We start from the raw sequence: 13,528 nt of genomic DNA, 5'->3' as shown, positions 1-13,528 counted from the left end.
GGTTGTTAACCAATGTCATAAAACAGCATGTGTGTTACTGTTACATGAGAAACTATCTGTTCTGTAAGCCTTCACCTGAAGTACAATAAAATATTAAAAAAAAAAAAAAAAAAAAAAAAGAATTACCTTGTGCATCACTAAAGACATCTTTGCTTATCTTTATCTCTACCTGTCTTCCTGAAACTTTGCTTCCTCCTGGTAACTTCTCCCCTGTGTTCTTTGGCATGGCTATAGCTTCAGTCATCACCTACTCCTTGTCTGACCAGCTCTCTCTCCTTTGTCAACTCTTCTTCCTCCTTCTCTCCCTGCTCCTCCCTCCAAATGGAAAAGAGAAACAAAACACAAAACATAGAAGTGTATGCCTAGAAATACAGATATTTTCTTCAAACACATTCCTCCCTTGCTCTCCTCTTTTCCTCCTACTTTAAATCCTGATTTCTTCTGTTGTTTTCTACATTTCTCTCTTCTTGCTCACTGTCATTTTAAACAAGAATGATGATATTCATCATTTACTTTCAGCCCAAAGTAATTGTAAGAACTAAATTTTTCTATTTCTATTTTCTAAAAAAAGGTTTAAAGATGGCTGAATGACAGGGAAAATATCATACTACTATCTTGCTCCAGAAGAACACTCTCTCGTCCACACATTCTATTGACTTTTTTTATACGCTTATTCGGAAACCCTACAGGACAGTTCTACTCAGAACCGACTCAACGGCACCCAACAACAACAATTCCTCGCACAGTGTTTAAGAGCTCAGCTGCTAACCAAAAGGTCAGCAGTTTGAACCCACAAGCCATTTTGAGGGAGAAAGATGTGGCAGTCTGTTTCCATAAAGATTTACAGCCTTGAAGACCCTGTGGGCAGCTCTACTCTGCCCGATAGGGTAGCTGTGAGTATGAATTGACTCGACAGCAATGGGTTTTTGGATGCTGGATATGTCTGTATTCCTATAAATAATCTTGAAAATACTTGGAAATAGTTTAGTTCTGTCAGGTTTTGTTTTTAAGGTTTGTTAGGCAAGACCTGAGCAGTGCCTAGAGTTAAGTAGTCCCCACTACTGAGGAGAGAAGGTCTCTGGATGGTGCAAATGGTTTGCTGTCAGCTACAAGCCTAAAAGTTGACAGTTCAAACCCAACCAGCAGAGCCACAGAAAAAAGGTCTGGCGATCTGCTTCAGAAAAGCCACAGCCATGAAAACACTTTGGAGCAGTTCTATTTCCTAACACATGGGGTTGCCATGGGTAAGAATCGGCTCAAAAACAATGGGTTTGGGGATTGTTTTTTGGTTTTTGGTTTACTTAGAAGTGACTCTTCAATGTCCGCTTCCCAATACTCCATGAATTATGATGTTTTCTAGTCTAGTTGGTGGGAACAAGCACTTTTTCTAGCCTTATGGAGCAAGGCAGATTACCTCTAATCTTTCTGAGTGGTGCTGTCACCAACTCTGAGTAGTTTCCTCACACACATGCCCTGTGAGTATTCAGCTGATGCTTGATGGGGATTTCTGAAGTTCTCTAGAGTTCTCTCTTGTGAAACCCTCTCCTTTCTGGTACTCTGACCATTAAATTCTAGACTTTTTTGTCTCTATGAACTCCATCTCTTCACCTCAGGAAGCAAATGTGGCTCCAACTGGGTTCTCCCTTCCTACGCCAGGGTTTGGAGTCTCTCTCAAGTCAGTAAGCAGAGACAGTCGTATAGCTACATTGTTCATTTTCCAACTCTCAGGGATCACCACCATTTGTTGCCTAATATCATTGTCTTGAAAACTGATGTTTCATATTATAGTTTTTTCCACTCTTTTGTTTCAGGAAGGAGGGTAATTCCAGTAATTATTGTTCCATCTTGGATGGAAGGAGACATCTCAACAAATTGATTTTATTTTACATAAGGCAGAAAAACAGAATTCCTAAGAGAAAACGGATTTGAATCTCAAAGAACTAACCTGTTTGTATCAGGGTCAATTCAGTTTACAGGGATTTCGACACAGAGTTTGAAGAAAATAAAAGTTAAAACATTACTAAGAGTGGTGTTTACACTCATTTCTTACCTGTCACAGTTAGAAAAAAATTATTTAAGACTATTTAAAAACCCACATCAAAAATTATATACTAATAACCTTCTAAAAGCAGAGTTTGGAGAAGAAAAGAGCTATGATTCATCAGAAAAGGCTTCATGATCACCTTTCAGGAGGGCTTCATGACCACCTTTCAGGAGAGAAAGCAATATGTTCTGCCTGAACACAGCAACTTGATAGGCAGTAAACATATGGATATGGGGTTAAAGCATGACCTCGATTACCAGATATTGGAGATAAAGAAGAATTAATTCAGATACACAGGGAGGTAAAAATATATAATAACATAACACAAATGGAATAATATAAGATTCTAGAAAATAGATCTGAGTTTGCACGTGGTAAATGGGAATCTTGCAGCACAGCAAAGATTAAGACCCAGTGTGCCAGCCTATAGGACAGACATGAAGAGCCTGCAGTTCACATGAAATAGAGTCCAGAGACTTGGGATAAAGCATAGAAAACATGAAAAATCATCAGGGGTCAGATATATGTGAAAGATTCTATTAAGCAATGGATATCAGGATGTAAACAAAGGGACAGGTTGTGAGTTAATTCTACCCCACAATGAGACTATTCATTTATTGAATTCAGAAACTAAGCCCCTAGCATTTAGTTCATGCACAAGATAAATACTTCATAAAACTTAATCTATGCACAAGGTAAACAAAAAAATAAATCTTTGTTCAAGGGAAAAATCAAGGAATGAATAAAGTTCTTACATAAAGCCAGTATGTAAAATAAAATTTCTCTTACCCTAGTCTATTTTCCTCTTAATGTCAAGTGTACATTTTTAAATAGGAATCCAAAAAAAAAAAAGTGTTCCACAATAAATTACATGGACATTTTTGGTCCTGGGAACAGTTGAATGTGATAAATCACAGTCATCCTAATATTTTTGTCACTAGATTATTTGTTAAAACTTGCATAATATTCTAAAATGATACAAATCATCCCTGCATCTATATCACTAACGCACACAAAATCTGTTATCATACTGTTGTAGGGGAAAAACATCAGAAAGTTGAGTAAAGCAAAAAGAAAGTTTTATTCCGCATATATTCAAAAAAGCAAAAGTGGGAAAACGGACAAGCATGCTGCTATAGCCATGTCTGCCCGAGTCCAAAGAATATTACAGAATAGGCAAGAGAGGGAAAACGAACAAGCATGCTGCCACAGCCATGTCTGCCCAAGTCCAAAGACCATTACAGAATATCAGTATATATTAACATTACAAGTAGGCAAAACCATTGAAAGCTTAGACTTTTCACATATTGGCTAGAAACTGTGATCCTACATTTTGAATCATCTTTCTTAACTATCATTGGTACAAGTTTCAGTAACAACAGTCAGGAGGGTCTTCACTGGTCCAACAAATTTCTATTCACTAAATGCTAATAGAAAAAGATAAGAGTAGAAAGTCTTTAGTGTTCTCTTCTGTTTGATTGGCTTTATGTGAAAGGTTCCCTAAAAGATAATTTCCAAGATTATTTTAGCTATCATCTTTATACCTCAGGGCCCATTGATGTGTCCTTGTGAGTCCTTGTGAGCAGTTGTGAGCCCAGCTCCAGCTGGGTCACATTCTCCATGCTCAAGGACCAGGAGTAATAACTCCAGTATTATTTCCTAAATCAATACTGGGGAACTTTATGACATTATGTATCATGATTGAATTATGTCCCCCCCAAAACATGTGTGAATCAATTTGGCTGGGCCATAATTCCCAGTATTGTGTAGTTGCCCTCTATTTCGTGATTGTAATTTTATGTTAAAGAGGATTAAAGGGGGATTGCAACACCCTTACTAAGGTCACATCTTTGATCCAATGTAAAGGGAGTTTCCCTGGGGTGTGGCCTGCACCACCTTTTATCTTACGAGAGATAAAAGGAAAAGGAAGCAAGCTGAGAGTTGGGAATCTCATATCACCAATAAAGCACTGCCGGGAGCAGAGTGCATCTTTGGGACCCAGGGTTCCTGCGCAGAGAAGCACCTAGTCCAGGGGAAGATTGACGACAAGTACCTTCCTCCAGAGCTGACAGAGAAAGCCTTCCCCTAGAGTTGATGCCCTGAGTTTGGACTTCTAGCCTACTAGACTGAGAAAATAATTTCCTCTTTGTTAAAGCCATCCACTTGGATTTCTGTTATAGCAGCACTAGATGACAAAGACATTACATGTCTTAGATGGGGTTCTCTAAGGAAAAGAACAAATCGGAGCTGACTCAACAGCAACTAACAAAAACTGGAATCACTCACTCATCTATGCAAAGAAATTTGGAAGACAACTTCCTGACCTACCAACTGGAAAAGATCCATATTTGTGCCCATTAAAAAAAAAAAAAAAGGCCGAGTTTCACCCTTCAGCCAAGGTTTAAAGAGACCTGTGGAACAAAACAAGACTGAAGGAGCACAACATTCCAGGGACAAGGACTAGAAGGCAGAAGGGACAGGAGGGCTGGTGGTGGGGAACCCAAGGTTGAGAAGGGGCAGTGTTGACTTGTTGTGAGGTTGTTAACCATTGTCATAAAACAATATGTGTACTGTTTAATGAGAAACTATTTGTTCTGTAAAGCTTCATCTAAAGAACAATTTTAAAAAATGATCCAACATAATGGGGAAATCATCGAACAATATCATTAACATCACACACAAGTAAAATTTTGCTGAAGATAATTTGAAAATGGCTACAGCCGTACATCAACAGGGAACTGCTAGAAATGCAAGCCAAATTAGAAGAGGACGTGGAATGAGGGATATCATTGCTGATGTCAGACAGATCTTAGCTGAAAACAGGGAATGCCAGAAAGATATCTACCTGTGTTTTATTAAGAATGTAAATACATTTGACTGTGGATCATAACAAATTATGGATAACATTGCAAAGAATGGTAACCCCAGACAACTTAATTGTGCTCTTGTGGAACATATACATAGAAAAAGAGGCAGTCATTCCAACAGAACAAGGGGATACTGCATGGTTTAAAATCAGGAAAGTTGTACATCAGAGAAGCTAGACTATACAAAGAAGAACACAGCATCAGGGTAGGAGGAAGACTCATTAACAACCTGCAATATGCAGATGACACAACCTTACTTGCTGAAAGTGAAGAGGACTTGAAGCATTTACTGATGAAGATCAAAGACCACAGCCTTCAATATGGATTATGCCTCAACATAAAGAAAACAAAAATTCTCATAACTGGACCAATAAAGCAACATCATGATAAATGGAGAAAATATCAATGTTGTCAGGGATTTCAATTTACTTGGATCCATAATCAACACCCATGGAAGCAGCAGTTAAGAAACCAAATGGTGTATTGCGTTGGACAAATCTTCTAGAAAAGACTTCTTTAAAGTGTTAAAAAACAAAGATGTCACTTTTAGGACTAAGGTGCATCTGACCCAAGCCGGGTATTTTTAATCACCTCATATACATGTGAAAGTTGAGCAATGGATGAGGAATACCAAAGAGGAATTGAGGCTTTTGAATTACGGTGTTGGCAAAGAATATTGACTATACCACGGAATGCCAGAACAAACAAATCTGTCTTGGGAGAAGTACAGCTAGCATGCTCCTTAGAAGTGAAGATTGTGAGACTTTATCTAGCTTACTTTGGATATGTTATCAGGAGGGGCCAATCCCTGGCAAAGGGCATCATGCTTGGTAAAGTACAGGGTGAATGAAAAAGAGGAAGACCATCAACGAGATGGATTGACACAGTGGCTGCAACAATGGACTCAAACTTACCTACTATTATGAGGTTGGCACAGGACCAGGGAGTGTTTACGGGGTCTCTATATATCAGAGCCAACTCGATGGCATCTGACAACACAACAACATATACATATATACACACACACACAGAGACAGAGAAAGAGAAATTTATTTTTGAGCAATTGGCTCACATGATTGTGGGAACTGGGAAGTCCAAAATCTGTAGATGAAAGGAGATACTATTAGTCTTATATCCCAAAATCCATAGGTCAGGCAGTACAGGAGTAAGAGAAATTCTGGCAAGATATTTATGTGCAGTCTGGAGGCAGAATAGTCCCTTGAGAAACCTCCCTTTTTACTCTAAAAGCCTTCGACTGGTTGGATGACACTCACCCACATTATGGAGAGTAATCTGCTTTACATAAGGCCAACTGATTTAATCACATGTAAATACTGCATAACAACATCTAGATTAATGTTGGACCAAACGACTGGGCATGATAGCGTAGCCAAGTAGATGCATAAAATTAACCATCACAGTCCAACCCTTGTCAACTTGGCACCCATAAGCATCCTTAAACCATACTTAATCTCCAGATAAAGACAATAACAAAGTCATACTTCCAACTAACATTATACAACTATCCTGTGTATAACTGAAAATGTAATAACCTCTTTGCCAGAGAGGATGCAAAGACCTTGAGTAATGTTCACTCTTTTCCTTAATATCCTGTAAGTAAATACTATGATGTAAAGTTACAATACTTAAATATTGCGATAAGTTAATACATCTTATATTATGTGATAAGGGAAAAAAAGAAGGAAACAAAGCTATTTGCTTAATATGTCTGTGAATCTATCATCTATCTATATGTATATATATTTATACACATACTCAAATATATTCACAAAAAAAAAAGAAAGAAATACTCATAACAATTATAGTCTTCATTTCTATAGCTGGTCACATGCTATACGTAACAGGTATTTATAACTACTTTCTTCTATATCCATTCCATATCCTTTGACCTCAGCAAGCACCCCTGCTGGTCATGGTTCTTTGCCTGATGGGGTGACCCAAACCTTCCTTCCTGAAGGGTCTGGGCCATTAGTAGACCTGCTTGAGTTGGGTTGTTTTAGTTTCCATTGACTTTAATCACAGGGCATTATAGTACTAAGAGATGCTCTAAGGGTGCTCCAGTATCCCAGATACGCTCTTTCTGATCTCCATCATCTACTAGCAGTTCACTTTCCCCTTGGTAGTCAAAAACAATCACTCCAGTGAGTGCAGTGAAGTAATTCCCTTCTTTTTCTGTTGATCCAGAGGCATGAGGAGCTCAAAGTGGCTGGGTGGCAGTCTGAATTTCAACCTCAATAGAATCATGGTGGGAGCATTCCTTCATTTGGATCTAATACCTGTAGATCAGCAGAGTATAGGCTCACAGGGACAGGAAGCTAAAAATTTTGCTAGTGGATCACTGGGCGTAATGGTAAGTAGAGCCATTCCCACTTCCACCCCTTGATTCCTGGACCTGTGAATCCCGAATATGGGAAAAACAGTATATCTATTGGATGCTTATTTAGAGCATATATAGCCTCCTAGAGAACATTGAAAGCCCTGATGGTGCAGTGGTTAAGCACTCAGCTGCTAACTAAATGGTCAGCGGTTCAAACCCACCAGCCACTTTGAAGGAGAAAGATGTGGCAGTCTGCTTCTGTAAAGGTTTACAGCCTTGGAAATTCTATGGGGCAGTTCTACTCTGTCCTACAGGGTAGCTATGAGTCAGAATTGACTCAAAGGCAGTGGGTTTTGAGAACATTGCCCTGACCCTGCAAGGTATTATCATCTAGACGATTTTATAATTGAGGTTTCAGTAGGCCATTCCAAGAGGAAAACTCTTTCAGGAGCTATCGAGTTCAATGGACCTCGTGAATCCTCTTGCCAGTACTTCCACTACATGTTAAGAAAAAAGGACAGTGGAATAACATTTGCCTGGCTTCAGTTCTAAAAAAATGCAGCTTTTACTGCTATTATTTTGTTAAATTCCAAATAGTCTTACCATACCTAATGTTTTCTGATAGCCAAATCTCTTGGATGGGAAGATAGACGTTTAAGAAAGCTCTATCCTTAATACTTCTCGTGTCTTCTGGACCTGCACTGTCCAATTCAGTAGCCTGTAGACACATGTGACTGTGTAACTTCAAATATAAATTAATTACAAATAAAGAAAATTTAAAATTAAGATCACATACCCATCGTTCAAGGCTAAATAGTTACATATGCTACTGGCTACTGTAAAGACAGCACAGACATAGAACATTTCCATTACCATAGAAAGTTCAACTGGACAATCATGAGCTAGACTGAACAAAATGGAAGCCTCTTTTTCCTGGGATAGCATCATTTGTTTCACAAATATTGATGGAATGCTTACCATGCAACAGGGTACAGAGAGTTGATGACACAGACGTAAACAAGAAAGAAATAGTTCCTATCCCAGTGACGCTTGGAAGTAAAATGAATGCAAACATTAGATAAACCAGTTGCCATCAAGCTGATTGCAACTCATGGTAACCCCATGTGTTGAAGAGTAGAACCATGCTGCATAGAGTTCTTATGGCTGTAATCTTTACGGAAGCAGTTGGCCAAGACTTTCTTCCACAGAGCAGCTGAGTGGGTTCATTTCTTATTAAACAGCAGCAATAACAAATAAGCATGGAAGGAAGAAGGAGGCAACACTGCAATCCCCAAATCTTCACATAAATATCCATTGTTGTTGTTAGGTGCAGTCAAATTGATTTCAACTCATAGCGACCCCATGTAACTTAGAACTGCCCTATAGGATTTTCTAGGCTGGAGTAGCTTGCTAGGTCTTTTCTCCCACTGAGTTGCTGGTGGATTCCAACCACCCACATTTCAGTTAGTAGCCACAGGCTTAACCACTGTACCACTAAACCAAAAACCAAACCAAATCCGTTGCCATTGAGTCGATTTTGATTCATAGTGACCCTATAGGACAGAGTAGAACTGTGCCATAGGATTTCCAATGAGCAGCTGGTGGGTTCAAACTGCCAACCTTTTGTTTAACAGCCAAGCTGTTAACCACTGCCCCACCCTGGCTCCTTAAATACTCATAAGCTAGAAAAATCCATGGGTATTAAGTATGTAATTAAAAATACTGTTTCACATAAGAAACAAAGAGATAATCTTGCCTATTCTCACAAAATGTGCAGAGAAAATATCAACTTTATCACTCTAAAGAGACTTTATCCAGAAATTATGCTTGTTTGCTGTTTAATATTTCATTTAATGTCTCAGATGAGGTAAGAGAATTGATACTGCATATCACCATTTAACGTCCTCCAGAACTGTGCTTAGGTTTTTAATAAACTCACCAACAATGACACAGGAGTGATGAACATTCCTCTCTCCTGTGAAGTAGGTGCTCAGCTATACCCATTGGATCAGCTTTGACTTGTAGGCAGACCCTGGGGTAAGGCACGTGGCACATGAGAGAGACCCTCCCACTTGGGACCCAAGACTGCTTTAATGACTGTTCAAACTAACCTACCCAAGGCAGAGGGCTGGAAGCGGCCTGGGAACATGTGAATGTTGCTTAGCATTGTCTTAGACTAAAGGGACAAAGTTCTTTGGTTTGTCTGTGTCTCTTGATGTCCTAAAACACCCCCCAACTCATTGAGATAAAAATGATCAAAGTAGAGATTTACCTAGATGTGGAATTCTGTGAGATCTGAGTATATCCTCGAATGCCCACCCTACTGGACCTCCTTCCTGTCAGTTTATAAACAAGGAATCTCCTTTTCTTCCAGTTAAATAAATTAATTCTTGGACCTATATAAAAACAGTTGAAAATCTGTCCTTTCATTTTACATTCTTTATCTCATCTTCCTCCTCTCAGGAACACTCCTCCATCCAATCTGACTCCTGCTTCCACACATTTACTAAGCTTGCCCTCATGGAGGTCACTGATTGCCACTGTTTTGTGTATTTCCAGTGAGCCCTTCCCTGACCACTCTATATATAAATTTAACTCTCAATATTCCCTATCTCTATAACCTGCTTATTTTTCTCCAGCGCACTTATCATCATTTAACATATATGTAGATGTAGGTATGTTGTTGTTGTTAGGAACCATCAAGTCACTTCTGACTCATAGCGACCCTATGTACAACAGAACGAGACACTGTCCTGTCCTGCGCTGTCTTCACAATCACTGCCATGCTTAAGCCCATTGTTGCAGCCACCGTGTCAGTCTATCTTGTTGAGAGTCTTCCTCTCCTTTGCTGACTCTCTACTTTACCAAGCATGATGTTCTTCTCCAGGGATTGATCCCTCCTGACAACATGTCCAAAGTATGTGAGATGTAGTCTTGCCATCCTTACTTCTAAGGAGCATTCTGGTTGTACTTCTTCCAAGACAGATTTGTTTGTTCTTTTGGCAGTGCATGGTATATTTAATATTCTTCTCCAACACCATAATACAAGGGTGTCAATTCTTTGACCTTCCTCATTCATCATCCAGCTTTCACATGCACAGGAGATGATTAAAAACACCATGGCTTGGGTCAGGTGCACCTTAGTCTTCAAGGTGACGTCTTTGCTTTTCAACGCTTTAAAGAGGTCTTTTGCAGAAGATTTGCCCAATGCAACGAGGCATTCGATTTCTTCACTGCTGCTTGCATGGGTGTTCATTGTGGATTCAAGTAAAATGAAATCCTTCACAACTTCAACCTTTTCTCCATTTATCATGATGTTGCTTATTGGTCCATTTGTGAGGATTTTTGTTTTCTTTATGTTGAGGTGTAATCCATACTAAAGGCTGTGATCTTTGATCTTCATCAATAAGTGCTTCAGTCCTCTTCACTTTCAGCAAGCAAGGCTATGTCATCTGCATAATGCAGGTTGTTAATGAGTCTTCCTCCAATCCTGACGCTCCGTTCTTCTTCATACAGTCCAGCTTCTCAGATTATTTGCTCAGCATACTGATTGAATAGGTATGGTGAAAGGATACAACCCTGATGCACACTTTCCTGACTTTAAACCACGCAGTATCCCCTTGTTCTGTTTGAACGACTGCCTCTTGATCTATGTACAGGTTCCTCATAAGCACAATTAATTGTTCTGGAATTCCCATTCTTTGTAATGTTATCCATAATTTGTTATGATCCACACAGTCAAATGCCTTTGCATAGTCGATAAAACATAGGTAAACATCTTTCTGGTATTTTCTGCTTTCAGCCAGGATCCGTCTGACATCAGCAATGATATTCCTGTTTCCACGTCCTCTTCTGAATCCAGCTTGAATTTCTGGAAGTTCCCTGTCGATATACTGCTGCAGCCACTTTTGAATGATCTTCAGCAAAATTTTACTTGAGTGTGATAGTAATGATATTGTTCAATTATTTCCAAATTCGGTGGGATCACCTTTCTTGTGAATAGGAATAAATATAGATCTTTTCTAGTCGGTTGGCCAGGTAGCTGTCTTCCAAATTTCTTGGCATGTAGATGTAGGTATAGATATATAGATATAATTTAGATTACTATCTGTCTTCCAAGAATAGAACTCCACGAGACAGGACTTCACATCCATTTTGTTCACTGCTCTATACTGAGCACCTAGAACAGTGTCCAAGCACATGGCAGGTACTTAATATATGCTGTTGAATTACTAAATATTGACAAACTCAAAAATATATTTGTTCTTTCTCTTATATGAACTCTCTATTATTTAGTAGTGTTGGTCACTTCTTCCTTCTTTATGTCTCCTCCACCTATTCTTCTGAGACACATATTCTGCTGGAACTCCTAGAACCCTTCCTGATCACCGTGTCTCAGTCTCCTTAACGTTCCATTCTGCTGTAGTTATGCCCAAAATGTTAGTGCTCTCAGGGCTCCATCATCAATCCTTTGCTTATCACACGCTATTCATTTTTTGCATCTACTGAGGAAGGTTATATAAAAGCCTGATTTCCGTAGTCATGTACATACTACAGTCTCTCATATCTAACTTTCCAGGCACACCATCTCCTGAGCTGCACATCAGTTAAAATCAACAAATGTTTATTTACTCTCTAGCATGTGATGAGTATTAGGTTCACATTGGTGAACAAGAAGGACATTGCTCCTGACTCTGAGCCCTTGCAGTCAAGAAAAACAAATGAGTATGATAAACTGTGGGCTAACCGCATGAGGGACTTGTACTCAGATTTTGGACAATTCTATCTCAGTATCCTGTAAGTATACCAGGAATTGAATATGTGCAAATCGAAACTCCCCATCTCCTGAAAACATATTTCTTGTCTGTTTCTTTCTGTTTGTTTGTTTTTAGTTTTTCAAAAAATATATTCAATTACCCAAGGTACACAACTCAAAGTCATCCTAAATGCCTTCCTCTCATTTTTACCTTCAGAATTGTTCCATATGGCTCTCATGTTTAACTTCTCTCTTTTAGGTCTCCTCCCTCCCATCATCATTGTTTAGCTTACCTCTTTTAGAAAATTTTCTTGATTCATTCTTTCTTCAATCTTTATTAGATCATTCTTTTTATTTAGACATCATTGTCAGTGTGTATCTATCATGATATTTTTCCTACTTATGCTGCAATATTGACATATTCTTTTTTTCTCCAATACAGAGTAACTTTTTGAGATATTCATGGTATTGTGGCAGAGACTGATATTTATCTCCCAATTCCCATCCTCTCCTTTGTCCATTCTAACAGAACACCTGATTTTTACTGGGGCACATGACAATCCATTAAGAGAATAAATGCCCCACTCTTCTTTGCAGATAGTCTGTCCATAAGATGCAATTCTAGCACATGGAATAGGAGAAGTAAGGATGTGTGCATCATCCAAGATTTGTCCTTAAATGGAGGGGCACTTAGCCTCTTCCCTCCGTCTTCTTCTGCCGGTTGGAAAGTACATGTGGAGATAAGCCATTTTGGACCATGAAATGGCATGTCAAAGGGTGTGTAAACAGGAAATAGGAAGAATCAGTGCCCCTGATGACTTTGTGAATCAGAACGATGGACTGTTTATCTTTGGACTCTTATTAAAGAGGGAAATAAACTTACAACTATTTAAGCAACAGTTTTCTAGAGTTTTTCTATATGTGATTAATCCAGAGAATCTTGCAATTTCCCTGTCATGAAACTTATTATAAGGAAAAAAATATATTTATTTGAGGGAATTGATCCTGATAGGTAAATTTTGGTAGCAGGTCGTGTAGGGAGACAGCCAGATCACTATTCAAATCTTGCTTCTGTCACTGACTGAATATAAAACCATTAACAAATTATTCAGGCTATCTATACTGCCATTACTCATCTTCTATAAGGAGATAATGGGCCCTGGTGGTGCAGTGGTTAAGAACTTGGCTGCTAACCAAAAGGTTAAGGGTTAGAAGTCACCAGCCATTCTGCAGGAAAAAGATGTGGCAGTCTGCTTCTGTACAGATAGTCGTCGTTGTTAGGTGGTGTTGTTGTTATTAGATGTCATTGAGTCAGCTCCAACTCATAGCGATCCTATGTGCAACAGAACAAAATTCTGCCCCCGGTCTCTCACCATCCCCACAGTCCTTGCCAATTTGAGCCCATTGTCGCAGCAACTGTGTCAATCCATCTCATTGAGGGTCTTCCTATTTTTCACTCATCCTGTATTTTACCAGGTATGATATTCTTCTCCGGGGTCCCTCCTGATAACATGTTCAAAGTA

The sequence above is a fragment of the Trichechus manatus genome, unplaced genomic scaffold (assembly GCF_000243295.1).
Source record: "Trichechus manatus latirostris isolate Lorelei unplaced genomic scaffold, TriManLat1.0 scaffold00058, whole genome shotgun sequence".
In the NCBI taxonomy this organism is placed as follows: domain Eukaryota; kingdom Metazoa; phylum Chordata; class Mammalia; order Sirenia; family Trichechidae; genus Trichechus; species Trichechus manatus.
The sequence above is the reverse complement of the archived record's forward strand: the minus strand, read 5'-3'. Positions refer to the sequence as shown.